General features: G+C 39.9%; 1 long non-coding RNA gene across 1 annotated transcript; it reads right to left on the bottom strand.

The window, feature by feature from the left end:
- Positions 1 to 3,485: 3,485 nt before the first annotated feature.
- On the bottom strand, positions 3,486 to 12,162 carry LOC122464815. The gene is made up of 3 exons (XR_006289206.1): positions 11,954 to 12,162; positions 11,277 to 11,377; positions 3,486 to 3,569 (listed from the first exon to the last, which is right to left on the bottom strand). It is a non-coding gene; the product is annotated as an uncharacterized LOC122464815 (long non-coding RNA).
- Positions 12,163 to 13,511: the final 1,349 nt, after the last annotated feature.

The following is a 13,511-nucleotide window of genomic DNA, read 5'->3' as shown; positions in this document are numbered from 1 at the left end:
TATATAGAAGTGCAATGTCTGATCTCTATGCCAGTGCTAGAAATCAAACACAAAACCATGCCCAGAGCTAAGCCATCATGCTGGCAGCTAATTGAACAGGTGGGTGGCTGCTATAACACACAAAGTACATGAACAAAGTTGACTAAATGCTACACATTTTAAATGTCATCTTACTGACAATATTAATATACTTCTTCTTGTCTTTTCTTCCGCTTGTCTTTCCTCTGATATGGGACACATTTTCATGTGGCTAAAGTAACATGAGGATTTCACAAGGAAACTAGTAACTGATTTTTTGTGATTTTTTTTTTTTTTTTTTTTTTACAATTACTACAGCAATTGTGATTTCCTTCTATCTTCAGTGTAAGTGGCCTGTGAATATAAGTGACCAGTTCTGACTGTATGCTACTCTAAACAAATGCTGCTTTATATCTGGCTGCAAAGAGTTAACTGAGTGAAGACATTAAGTCATTACAGAAACAGATCTCTGCTTATGGTACCATGGTAAAGGTACATGCAAGATATGTAATGTGACGTAGACACAAAAGTGACTATATAGTGATCCCTACTTACAACTTCCCTATGATGAAATAGCAAAAATTGTAAATTAAATAGTAACAGAATATGATTTTTTAAAGTCTGAATTTGATATATCACATAAGATAGCAAACCATGAAAATTAGCCATTTCATTGTGTATGGGGCCCCCAGCCACAACTTCAAGTTACCCTCCCTTACAGCAAACTGCTCTGTGACTCAGCGACCCGTTGGTACCAACAGGCAAATGACACAGGAGCTGCATTTAGTTTTTGCAGGATCCCCGGGTCAGATCTATGCATAATAGTTCACCAAAGGGTGGCATGTGAGGTCTCTACTGAGAGGCAGTAGCTCACTGGTAGTCAAACTCATTGTGAAATGTATCTATGAGTATTATTAGAAGTTTGATATCTATACTGAAAATTACGTTAAGGCCCTAGAGTTAAGGCAAGTCACCAGGAGGAATGTTCCTTTTATACAGGAGGTAACAGATAAACGTCTCCCTGTCTGGTCATTTGCGTATTGTATGCCTCACAATATATGACTTTTTGCATACTGAGCCAGGACCTGACTGAGCAATTCATAAATCTGTAAGAGAAAATCTACTGTAAGAAACAAACAGGGTGCGGGGGAGGGGGCATGTCCTATTTATGACTAAAGACAAAGGATTGATTGGTATACCTTGAAATGCAAAGAGACACACTGAATCCTTTGCTGAGGAGGCAAACTGATAGCATGCTTGTCTCATGAACAGGCATCCTAGTTTTTAGTGATAACAAAATCCAAAATTCTCTGACAGAAAAACATAAAATTCCCCTTTTCTCCCCCATCAAAACAATTTGCAGAAATCTACATGAATTTGCAAAATGTTTCAGTCAACCTGAATCTGCATACTCAAATCTGTTTTTTTGGCAAACAAGGTTGCTGGATGAAAATTTTTACCCAGCTCTGCATGGGAGTGAATCTGACTTTAAAAGCAAGATATTGTTCCTACTTAGCATATGCTGAAAATGCACTGCACTCTTCAAACCTTAACCTCACCTTCTAAGCTTGCTTACTTACCTTTCTCCTTTGCTTGGGCGTTAGACCATTAGGTGGGTCCTACCCTTAGTAGTGCTGCCTGAAAATGTAATTACATGTACAGTGGCTATCTGTCTGCACAATTATCCATTTTACATGAAGTACCTAGTAGGCTCATCATGTTACAAAATATGAACTTAACACAAAAACCACAAAGCCTTAAACTAGTTAATTGCCATACTGTTGCCAGCACCCAGTGCCGAGAGGCAAAACAACAGCAGGGGTTTGTTACCCGGTATGCTTTACTTGATAATTACAACGGGGTGGAGAAGCAGAAAAGTTTATTTGAAGCTTCAAAGAAGGTACAGGGAGATTAAATTTTCAAATTCTGCACACAGAGCAGGAAGTTACAAAGGCTTTTATACATCCTTTTTTTAGCATACTTATCCAATAGCAAGCTGCCCTAAGTATCCAACTGCCAGCCAATCCAGTTACCAGCTAGTTTCCTTGTTCTTTGTTTTATTTGTTAAACTATACATAAAACTGCTTTATTCAGCATTGTTCTTTCATATTTGCCCTGTTTGGCCTTGTTTAGTTTCAGGCAGTCTGACTCTGCAACATATTGTTGCAGATCCTCAGCATAACTGCTGCGAGTGCCTCCAGGCGGGGGAGCCAAGGACACTTGGGCCTAGTACGCATAGCTGCTGCGAGTGCCTTCAGGCGGGGGGGCCAAGGACACTTGGGCCTAGTGCGAGGGGGCTTTATTGACACTTGTGGTTTTCCATCCCCTCGAGTTACCTAGTGGCCATGCCCAGTGTCCCCAACAATACTGCTAGGTAAGGAATAAAATTGTGGCATTTTAAATGAATATCTGTCTAGAAATTCAGCAGTTGGCATATAAATAACAAAGAACACGAATCTCTGATTTACCTTAGGGTAGTAGGTATTTTTAATACAGCAGTAAGGGCAGTCAATACAGATTCATCGGTTTTAAGACCAGAAGGAATCATTGTGATCATCTAAGTTGGCCTCCTACATAACAGAGACCAAAGAACCTCACCCAGTCATATCTGAATTAAGTCCACAATGTTTGTTTGAGCTATTCAAGTCTTGATTTTAATACATCAAGTGGTGCAGAACCTACCAGAATCCACCACATCCCTAGGTAACATAATGGAGCATTGCCCTGCAAAATGAACAACAAAACAAAAACATGCGTTTGGGTTTGCTTGGTTTTTTTATAGCCTGCCCTCCTGTTTGCTCCTGGTCTGATTTTCCCTGACAAAAATGAATCAAAGTGCTTACTTCTGCCACGATAAATCATGTATGTAGCTTTCTGCTCTTCAAATAGTGTCATTGAAATGAATGGAATTACTCATGTAACAAGTGGCATAACTGGTCCATTAATGTATATCTAAACCCAAGGCAGTGAATCTGAAAGATACCAGTCTGTATCTATGAGAAATCACTGCACTTTTATTGTTTTATCTTTAACAAAAACTCATATGAGACCTTAAGTTTTTTCTGACATGGTCCCTCCAGGAAGACTATTCATACTTCCTCATACATGCAGTAGACAAGTTCATATGAAAGCACCATCCTGATTTGTCAGAGTAGCAGTTTAACACTAGAAAAGTGAAAGGATCGCTCTTCTACCTCTTGCCTTTAGCTTTCAAAGTTGAATGCATTTCCTCTGCAACATTCCCAGGCTTTGTTAGATTACACAGGAACAGAATTTTCAGGTATCATTGCAGACTGTTAAACTGATCCATGTTCTTCTTCCTTTTGAAGAAGTGTTGTATTGCAATGACTGCAGTACTTTTCCTTGTCAAGTACCACAATGACATTCCATGACTCCAGGCTTATTGGAGGTCTGTGCCAGATAGCATATTTTGGTACTACAATACAGCTAGTCATTATGCAAAAAGTCTTGATTTTCTCATGGCGCCGGGGATGGGGAGGTCATATTTTTAGTTTTCAATCATAGCACAATACTATATTTAAATTAGTTATCTGTAATGAAAATTATAAGAAAGAGTCAAATATCCTCCATTTTTCAATTAAATTGTTCTAAACCATTTGAGTTTATTTACCTAATAATTTAAAACCATCAAAATCCTCATACGCCACTATATTAGATGTATATATAGACAAATTGTGGGAATTCTTGGAGGATATTTGCTTAGGAGAGAGTGGCTGTTTTTACAAAGTTATGAAAAATAATAAACCCTGAATATCACTGTTTTGGTGGTGGAAGTCAGAGCCATGACAAACTTACAGTCTTATTGATAAAGCAACCTCCAATAAAGGCTAAAAGGGGACCTGCTTATACAGATATTTAAAAAAAAAAATACAGATGGTTACATTTCCACTGGATACTTCAAAAGTTGAAGAGATCAGATTACTTACTCAATATTTCTGTGTCAACATCTTGCATCCCAAGGAATTATTGCAAGGATTCTACTGACACATTTGACATTTTCAGGTCTTCTGCGTGAAAATATTTGAGAAATTGCACCAAGTTTCAAGTTTGATTCATGTTTGATTCAAGAATATGACAGGTTTTGACAAATTCTTATCTAATCTGTTGGTTCATAATTTTTTCGTGAAATGGAAAAATTTTTAAAGATAGTTATACAAGGCAGTTCTTCCTATAGGTAGAAAGAAAATGGCTTTGCCTATAAAAATTAGCCACCATTGAGTCTCACACTATTTCTTGTTTATTCTTATAAATGAAAAAGATATTTCAGGTAAATAATACACAGTAGCTATTTTTATCCATCATTACATCTACCTCACTTAACCGATCAGTAAACAGACTGCATACACTGGGCTTTTCATTTTAATTTCAATATTGTGTAATAATTTCCTAAAAGAACTTTGTTCCATTTTTAACTTGGCATCAGGACAGATTAATATTCACATGGCTGAATTTGATTGACAAGTTTCATTAGATTTAGGGTTTTGTTTTTGTTTTTTTATTAATTCAGAGCTATGCTAACTGTTAAATACTGAATCCAGAATTAACAACAACATTAAATGCATCTGGCTGTATTTTCACATCTAACACCTTTGTAATAAAACTGCTCTTTCAATAAATAAAAATGGGAAGATTCATTGCTGTGTTGTGTTTTCAGAACTGCGGCCTCTCCCTGAACTCTGAAGCACAAACCCTCTACAGGAGGAGGAATGTTGTCATTTTAGCTATAGCATTATTTTCATATTGTGACTCCAAAATGTGTAAAAATAAAACTGACTGTCACTCTCATTTATATTTTACATCTTTTTTTAAACTTGTCACAATATGTCCTTATCCTCTGGCTGGCACATTATGCTCTAATTAAAATGAATATATCATCCTGAAATACAAGTGATTCTACACGTCAGAATTTTAAATATAGTTAATCTGAAAGTCAATGCAATGGGGCAAAAACTGGGATCAGCTGCAGCACTTTAATTTGGTGTGTTTGGTAGCAAGGGGTGAAACTGAGCAGGTCCAGAATAAATTAGCCTGTGATAGAAAATGAGGGATAAAAATTTCCTAAAATGGGTGCATGGGAAAACAATGAAATATAGTACACACCACTGAATCAGAATGCACTTAACAGGGAAATCTGTTTAAGTGAAATTGCTTCTCTGGGAAACAGCTAAGCCTAATGGTACATCATGGCCATACCGCTGTTTAATGGGGATGATAATTCTGTTTAATAGGGATACCAACAAGTGATTAAGTGGTGCTTAAGTCTTTCTGTGTATCTCATTTTCATCCCGGTACTATCTGTTTCCTCCTCTCACAACACATTACACTACCTCCCTTAGCTGGATACATACAGAAAGTGTGCAAAGTAGGTCTGAGTTCAACCAACGAAGGTTAGATCCAGACCCAAAGTATTCCAAAATTTGAGGGCATAAAAATTTATTGTTCCACTTTAGGGCCAATTTGTAATATGAAGTGACTCCAGTTTGCTTGCTCAGTCTGTGTACATATACGTACTGAGGTGCTAAGCCAGTGGTGGGCAACCTGTGACCCACATGTGGCCCGTCAGGGTAATCTGCTGGTGAGCTGCCAGACAGTTTGTTTACATTTGCCCAGCCACCCACAGCTTCCAGTGGCTGTGGTTCGCCGTTCCCAGCCAATGACAGCTGTGAGAAGCGGTACGGGCTGCAGAGACATGCTGGCTGCCGCTTCCCACAGCTCCCACTGTAGGAGCTGTGGGAGCTGTAGGCAGCTGTGCAAATGTAAACAAACTGTCTGGCGGCCTGCCAGCAGATTACCTTGATGGGCCGTATGCATCCCATGGGTCGCAGGTTATCCACTACTGCCAAAGATCATCTGAAACTCCTGGAGATATTTCTCATAGCTACAATATCCACAGCAATGGGCATAATCTATGTTTGAGAGGGAGAGAAAAAGTGGAAGGTGCAACTGTGAGTCCAAAGGCATTTAGAATGTTCACAAGCTATAATTCTGCAGGGAAGAATGTGGTGACATAATTCATTGATCCAGGCTACAAGAAATTGTAAGAAACAAAGGGGATCTGCTACACAGCATGAAACTTAAGAAGATCAAGAATAAAAAATTTCTGGGCTAGCTTTTATAGTAGTCAGGACAGAAAATAAATTCACCAATATTTTAAATACCCAGATATCTATTGAGTAACCAATACAGCCAAACACAAAATAAAGAGGCTTCTAAATAGAGCTAGGTAAACAATTGGCTGAAAACAATTTATTCAACAAATCTAGCTCTTTTTTCTGCTTGAGCTATCTGCAAAGAGACTTTCTGATTTATGCAAGTCATTTCAGGAACAGTTCAGAGGAACATATTCCATCCTATGGATTGCTTGCAAACTATTCATTGCAAATATTTCACCTCTGATATTGATCACCTCACTCACATGGTACAGTATTGTATCTGGTCCTTGACTGAATGATTCCCAGTAATTTGGGTCTCCTTCAGCAGGGCTTAAATATGGACTCTGCTAGGCTCCTTGGGCGTGTTGCCTTATGACTGGTGGGGGGAAAAAGTGGCAGTATCTCTCAAATACCACCTACTTGTTCCACCAAAATGAGAAGTTACTCACAGTAAATTGGTAGATCTGTGCCCATCTCTCTCCTTCCTTACATCAGGAATGGCAGGTAATAATGCTGATATTGACATTATAATCATTGGGCATCTGAGCTAAGACAACATTGTGATGAATGGGAGAGTTCACACCTTTCAGAGCTATTGTTACTAAGTTTTTTGCAGAGTCACATAGGTATTCTTACATCAGTTACACTCAGTTCCCACTGTATAGGTTTTCTTTGCAACCATAACAGCTGGAAACTTACTTTTATAATGAAAACTGGTATTCTGGAGATTAAGATGGCAGCTTGAGATAGGCACGGGTATGGCATACCACTGCATAATGGCTGTGATGTGCCATCACAGTACATTTATTGCTTACCTGCATTGGAGGGAGAACACAACCACTATGGAAGCTGTTCTCCCTCCTGTACCCCAAATAGTGGGAAATGCCAGATGCATAACCCCCTCCCGCCTGCCTCCTGGTACCATCGGGGAACTTTATGCCCCCTTATCCTTCTGAATGGGCTAAGAAGTCCTAGGTTATGACTAGCAAGAGGAATAAGCAGTTTTCAGAAGTATCAGGGTAAACAAGAAATTAGGTTATGATAAATGAGGGAGGGGATGTAATATGACAATACATCAAATGGAGAATAATCAGAGGAAGGAACGAAAATGAACAGCAGGCTGGAAGACATGACTTACCATGCTATACGTATTTAGCTCTTTTAATCTTTACTTATAAGAGATAACTAAGAACAGGGCCACAGGTAGCTGAGCAAAAATGAGGATGCTTTGGTGAACTATGGCAAGGCAACAGAAAAAGTTAAGTGGAGAGATTCAGAAAAGTTATCACTAAAAGTCTATCTGTATGCAACTTTTTAATAGATTTTTGTTTTGATATGCCTTAAAATGCAGCATATACAAGTAGCAATTCTACCAGGTATTTATCTAGAATAGTGTATAAGAATAATTTGCCAACAGCACTTTATGTTTTGTTAAACTACTGCCAAATGCTTCATCCCAAAACCAAACAGCCCCAAATACCCTTGTGTATTTCCCAACAGATGTACACATTACCAGATATAAGCACACTGCAAAAATATAAGCAGAGAATCATAGAAATGTAGGGCTGGAAGGGACCACAAGAGGTCATCAAGTCCAGCCCCCTTCCCTCAGGATGAACCAAGTAAACCTAGATCATCCGTGACTGGTGTTTTTCCAATCTGTTTTTAAAAACCTCCAATGTTGGGGATTCCACAGCCTCCCTTGGAAGCCTATTCCAGAGCTTAATTACTCCTCAAGTTAGAAAGTTTTTTTCCTAATAACTAACCTAAATCTCCCTTGCTGCAGATTAAGTCCATTACTTCTTGTCCTACCTTCAGTCGACATGGACAACAATTGATCAACACCCTCTTTAAAACAGTCCTTAACATGTTTGAGGACTGTTACAAGGTCCTTCCTCAGTCTTCATTTATCAAGAATAAGCATGCCCAATTTTAGTGAGGGTTTTAAAACTTTTCCTTATAGGTCAGGTTTTCTAAATTTTATTATTTTGTTGCTCTCCTCAGAAATTTCTGAAATTTGTCCACATCCTTCCTAAACTGTGGCATCCAGAACTGAAGACAGCATTCCAAGTGATGCCTCACCAGTGCCAAGCAGAGGGACACAGTTACCTCCCGTGTCTTACATACAACACTTCTGTTAATATATCCCAGAATAATATTAGCCTTTTTTTACAACTGTATCACTCTGTTGACTCACATTCAATTTGTGATCCACTATAACTCCTAGACCCCCTTCATCAGTATTACTACCTAGCCACTTATTCCCTATTTTGTAGTTCTGCATTTGATTTTTTCTTTCTAAGCGAAGTACAGAAAGGAAGCTTACAAAATAAGTGGAAACTTGGACAGATGACTAGGGAGCAGTATAAAAATGTTGCTTGAGCATGCAGGGGTGTAATCAGGAAGGCCAAAGCACAATTGGAGCTGCAGCTAGCAAGGGATTTGAAGGGCAACACGAAGGGTTTCTGCAGGTATGTTAGCAACAAGAAGAAAGTCAGGGAAAATGTGGGACCCTTACTGAATGGGGGAGGCAACCTAGTGACAGATTGTGTGAAAAAAGCTGAAGTATTCAATGTTTTTTTGTCTCGGTCTTCACAGACAAGGTCAGCTCCTATACTGCTGCACTGGGCTGCACAGTATGGGGAGGAGGTAAGTGGCCCTCAGTGGTGAAAGAACAGGTTAAGGACTTTTTTGAAAAGCAGGACATGCACAAGGCCATGGGGCCGGATCTAATGCATCCAAGGGTGCTGAGAGAGTTGGCTGATGTGATTGCAGAGCCATTGGCCATTATCTTTGAAAACTCATGGTGATCGGGGGAAGTCCCAGATGATTGCAAAAAGTCAAATATAGTGCCCATCTTTAAAAAATGGAAGAAGGAGAATCCAGGGAACTATAGGCCGATCAGCCTCGCTTCAGTCCCCAGAAAAACCAAGGTGCAGGTCCTCAAGGAATCCTCAAGAAACAGTTGGAGGAGAGGAAGGTGATCAGGAACAGTCAACATGGATTCACCAAGGGCAAGTCATGCCTGACCAACCTGATTGCCTTCTATGATGAGATAACTGACTCTGTGGATATGGGGAAAGTGGTGGACGTGATATACCTTGACTTTAGCAAAGCTTCTGATAGAGTCTCCCACAGTATTCTTGCCAGCAAGTTAAAAAAGTATGGACTGGATGAACTATAAGGTGGATAGAAAGCTGGATAGATTGTCTGGCTCAATGGGTAGTGATCAACGGCTCAATGTCTAGTTGGCAGCCAGTATCAAGCGGAGTGACCCAGGGGTCGGTCCTGGGGCCAGTTTTGTTCAACATCTTCATTAATGAAATGGATGATGAGGTGGATTGCACCCTCAGCAATTTTGTGGATGACACTAAGCTGTGGAGAGAGGTAGATAAGCTGGAGGTTAGGGATAGGGTCCAGAGTGACCTAGACAAATTAGAAGATTGGGCCAAAAGAAATCTGATGAGGTTCAACAAGGACAAGTGCAGAGTCCTGCACTTAGCACAGAAGAATCCCAGGCTCTGCTACAGGCTGGGAACCGACAGACCAAGCGGCAGTTCTGAAGAAAAAAGACCTGCGGATTAGAGTGGATGAGAAGCTGGATATGAGTCAACAGCGTGCTCTTGTTGCCAAGAAGGCTAATGGCATTTTGGGTTGCATTAGTAGGAGCATTGCCAGCAGATTGAGGGAAATGACTCTTCCCCTCTATTGGCACTGGTGAGGCCACATCTGTAGTACTGCATCCAGTTTTGGGCCCCCTGCTACAGAAAGGATGTGGACAAATTGGAAAGAGTCCAGTGGAGGGCAACAAAAATGATTAGGAGGCTGGGGCACATAACTTGTGAGGAGAGGCAGAGGGAACTGGGCTTATTTAGTCTGCAGAACAGAAGAGTGAGGGGGGATTTGATAGCAGCCTTCAACTAATGAAGAGGTTTTACAAAGAGGATGGAGCTAAGCTGTTCTCAGTGGTAGCAGATGACAGAACAAGGAACAACGGTCTCAAGTTGCAGTGGGAGAGGTCTAGGTTGGATATTAGTAAAAACTATTTCATTAGGAGGGTGGCGAAGCACTGGAATGGGTTACCAGTGGGGTGGTGGAATCTCCATCTTTAGAGGTTTTTAAGGCCCAGCTTGACAAATCCTCCTGGCTGGGATGATTTAGTTGGGGTTGGTCCTGCTTTGAGCAGGGAGCTGGACTAGATGACCTCCTGAGGTCTCTTCCAACCCTAATCCTCTGTGATTCTATGAAGGTACCTGGAAGCTTGGGCAGGCAATTGCAAAGGGAGGGCTTTCAGAGTGTGAGAAAAGCACTTCAGCAAATCACATAGCATCTTTAGGTTTCAGAGTAGCAACCGTGTTAGTCTGTATTTGCAAAAAGAAAAGGAGTATTTGTGGCACCTTAGAGACTAACAAATTTATTGAGCATAAGCTTTCGTGAGCTACAGCTCACTTCATCGGATGCATTCATTGAAAAAGTACTCCTTTTCTTATAGCATCTTTAGCGCTCAGTAGGCATTGGCATTGGCTCAGGCAACTGACGGAAGGGACATGGAGCCAGTCTCTCCCACCTTCTCCTTGTGCTGATGGACCTGACTAATAGGGCCATGATAACAGTCTAAAAATACTTGAGATGTGTAAACAAAAGGAGGGAGAGGTTTTTTAGCCTGATACAAGGAGCTAGAACCTGGAGTAATGAAATAAAATTAAGAAAGGCAAAATATAGGATGGATATTAGAAAGTTTTGACTTCCTGAGAGTGTGAGTGATTAAGCTGTTGAATAGCCTCCAAGGAGTAGTGGGGGAAACATGATTATTCAGGGTGTTTAAAATTACATCAGGCAAAACACTATTGGTCAGATTCTGTCACAGTGGGAAAGTGGATTTAACACAGAGACATAGCCAATGGTGAATTCCCTGTACACAGGGAAATTGCTGGTGGAGACAGCTCTGCCACCTCTTGTATCAACTACCCCACTCATACTCAGCATGTGGGATTGAGTGGGCATTCCAGTGAGGTGAGGTGGGACAAAGCAGAACTTTGCTACACCTGATCCTCCCACTGCTGTAAAGTCACTGATAGACCTTACCTCTGTAATATAAATTAGAGCTGCTCCTTGCAGCTCTAACTTGTATGGGAGCCAGGCAGCTTGGGAAGAGAGAGGCATAACGGATTCCTTGGTGGCTGTCCCTATAAAGTATAATAAAAGGTGTATTACTACTTTGGAAAAGGTTGGATTGGATGAACTCAGATGTCTTTTCCATCTCTATTGGATCTCTGTAATTGAATCTGAGACATTTGTAAACCAGTCAGACTGTCTTGTACCTACAAAACTAGCAGAATTCTAAAACTGTCATTACATTATTTGCCCCAACTTTAAATTGCAACACACATCTATGATGCTGACAAATTATTCATATATAACTTAAGAATAAAAAAACTAGTGTGGCACTTGACATGGTTTTTAAATCCAGGAAAAGTGAATAAAAGCTTCTTAACTATTTTACAGTGGTGGATTTAGCAATTAAACCACCAAAATAGAAAATGATTCCTTGGAGGATAAAAAGAACCAATCAACATAAATTTGTCTTATCAGAATTAAGTTTCAGGAAATCTAAGGACATGACTTTATACATCATATTACATACAGGAAGATTACAGCAATAAGTATAATGTTGCTTCAGTGCATACCAATATATTATTAAGTGTAATTTGCAAAATGCAGAAAATCCCAGCAGTCATCAATTCTCATCTGTGTGTAATTACCTGTAAAAAATCCAGATAAGTTTGAATCATTCAAGCCACTGGTGTTCTCCATGACCAGCAGCTTCTAATAAACATGCATGATCAGTATGAGTTTTGCTTTCTTAACACTGAGCTTTTAGAAATATCTGCAAAGACAAAAGCTGTAACAGAGAGAAAATAAAGTATACCCTGTGGAGTATTACAAGGCAGTACATTCATTAAGCAGTTCTTATGACACCATAAATGCTTTAGTCATAAGAACTCAACATACAATTACAGCCTAATACTCCAATAGGGACTACTTTGTTTTTTTATAATTGTCATAAATATAAAGGGAAGGGTAAACCCCTTTAAAATCCCTCCTGGCCAGAGGAAAAATCCTCTCACCTGTAAAGGGTTAAGAAGCTAAAGGTAACCTCGCTGGCACCTGACCAAAATGACCAATGAGGAGACAAGATACTTTCAAAAGCTGGGAGGAGGGAGAGAAACAAAGGGTCTGTGTCTGTCTATATGCTGCTTTTGCCGGGGATAGACCAGGAATGGAGTCTTAGAACTTTTAGTAAGTAATCTAGCTAGGTATGTGTTAGACTATGATTTCTTTAAATGGCTGAGAAAAGAATTGTGCTGAATAGAATGACTATTTCTGTCTGTGTGTCTTTTTTGTAACTTAAGGTTTTGCCTAGAGGGATTCTCTATGTTTTGAATCTAATTACCCTGTAAGGTATCTACCATCCTGATTTTACAGGGGTGATTCCTTTACTTCTATTTCTATTAAAAGTCTTCTTGTAAGAAAACTGAATGCTTTTTCATTGTTCTCAGATCCAAGGGTTTGGGTCTGTGGTCACCTATGCAAATTGGTGAGGATTTTTACCAAACCTTTCCCAGGAAGTGGGGTGCAAGGGTTGGGAGGATTTGGGGGGGAAAGACGTGTCCAAACTACGTTTCCCAGTAATCCCAGTTAGAGTTTGGTGGTGGCAGTGGATATTCCAAGGACAAAGGATAAAATTAATTTGTACCTTGGGGAAGTTTTAACCTAAGCTGGTAAAAGTAAGCTTAGGAGGTTTTCATGCAGGTCCCCACATCTGTACCCTAGAGTTCAGAGCGGGGGAGGAACCTTGACAATAATATATGGTTTTTCCTTGCCAAAAAAAAAAAAGTACCAGTAGTTTATTTCTTTACAATTTGAGAGTGACTTCCCCTTTTGAAAGATACTTAAAATGTTTCAAAGTGGGACTATGTAATATTTAAAGTGTCAGTCATCACTGATGTCCTATTTAAAGATCTATTGTATGAGAACATTAGAGAATGATATATAGAAACACATTAACTATAACCAGTGACCAATATTACAATTGCTTATACGATGTTTGTATGAAAACACCATGTAGCAATAGTTTGCAGTTAGCAATGGTGCAGTTTGACAGGAACACCCAACTGGTTAGCAAGTGTTGGTGCTAGCATGAAAGTGTTACATGGGTTCTGAGGCCGGTGGCTCGTTACCCCAACTTGAAGTGGTGAGGGGCTCCGGAGATAGTGGCTCTAGAGTGTGAGTTCAGTAATGTATAAGGAGGAGCCAAAC

The sequence above is a fragment of the Chelonia mydas genome, chromosome 3, assembly GCF_015237465.2.
Source record: "Chelonia mydas isolate rCheMyd1 chromosome 3, rCheMyd1.pri.v2, whole genome shotgun sequence".
NCBI lineage: Eukaryota > Metazoa > Chordata > Testudines > Cheloniidae > Chelonia > Chelonia mydas.
The sequence above is the reverse complement of the archived record's forward strand: the minus strand, read 5'-3'. Positions and strand labels throughout refer to the sequence as shown.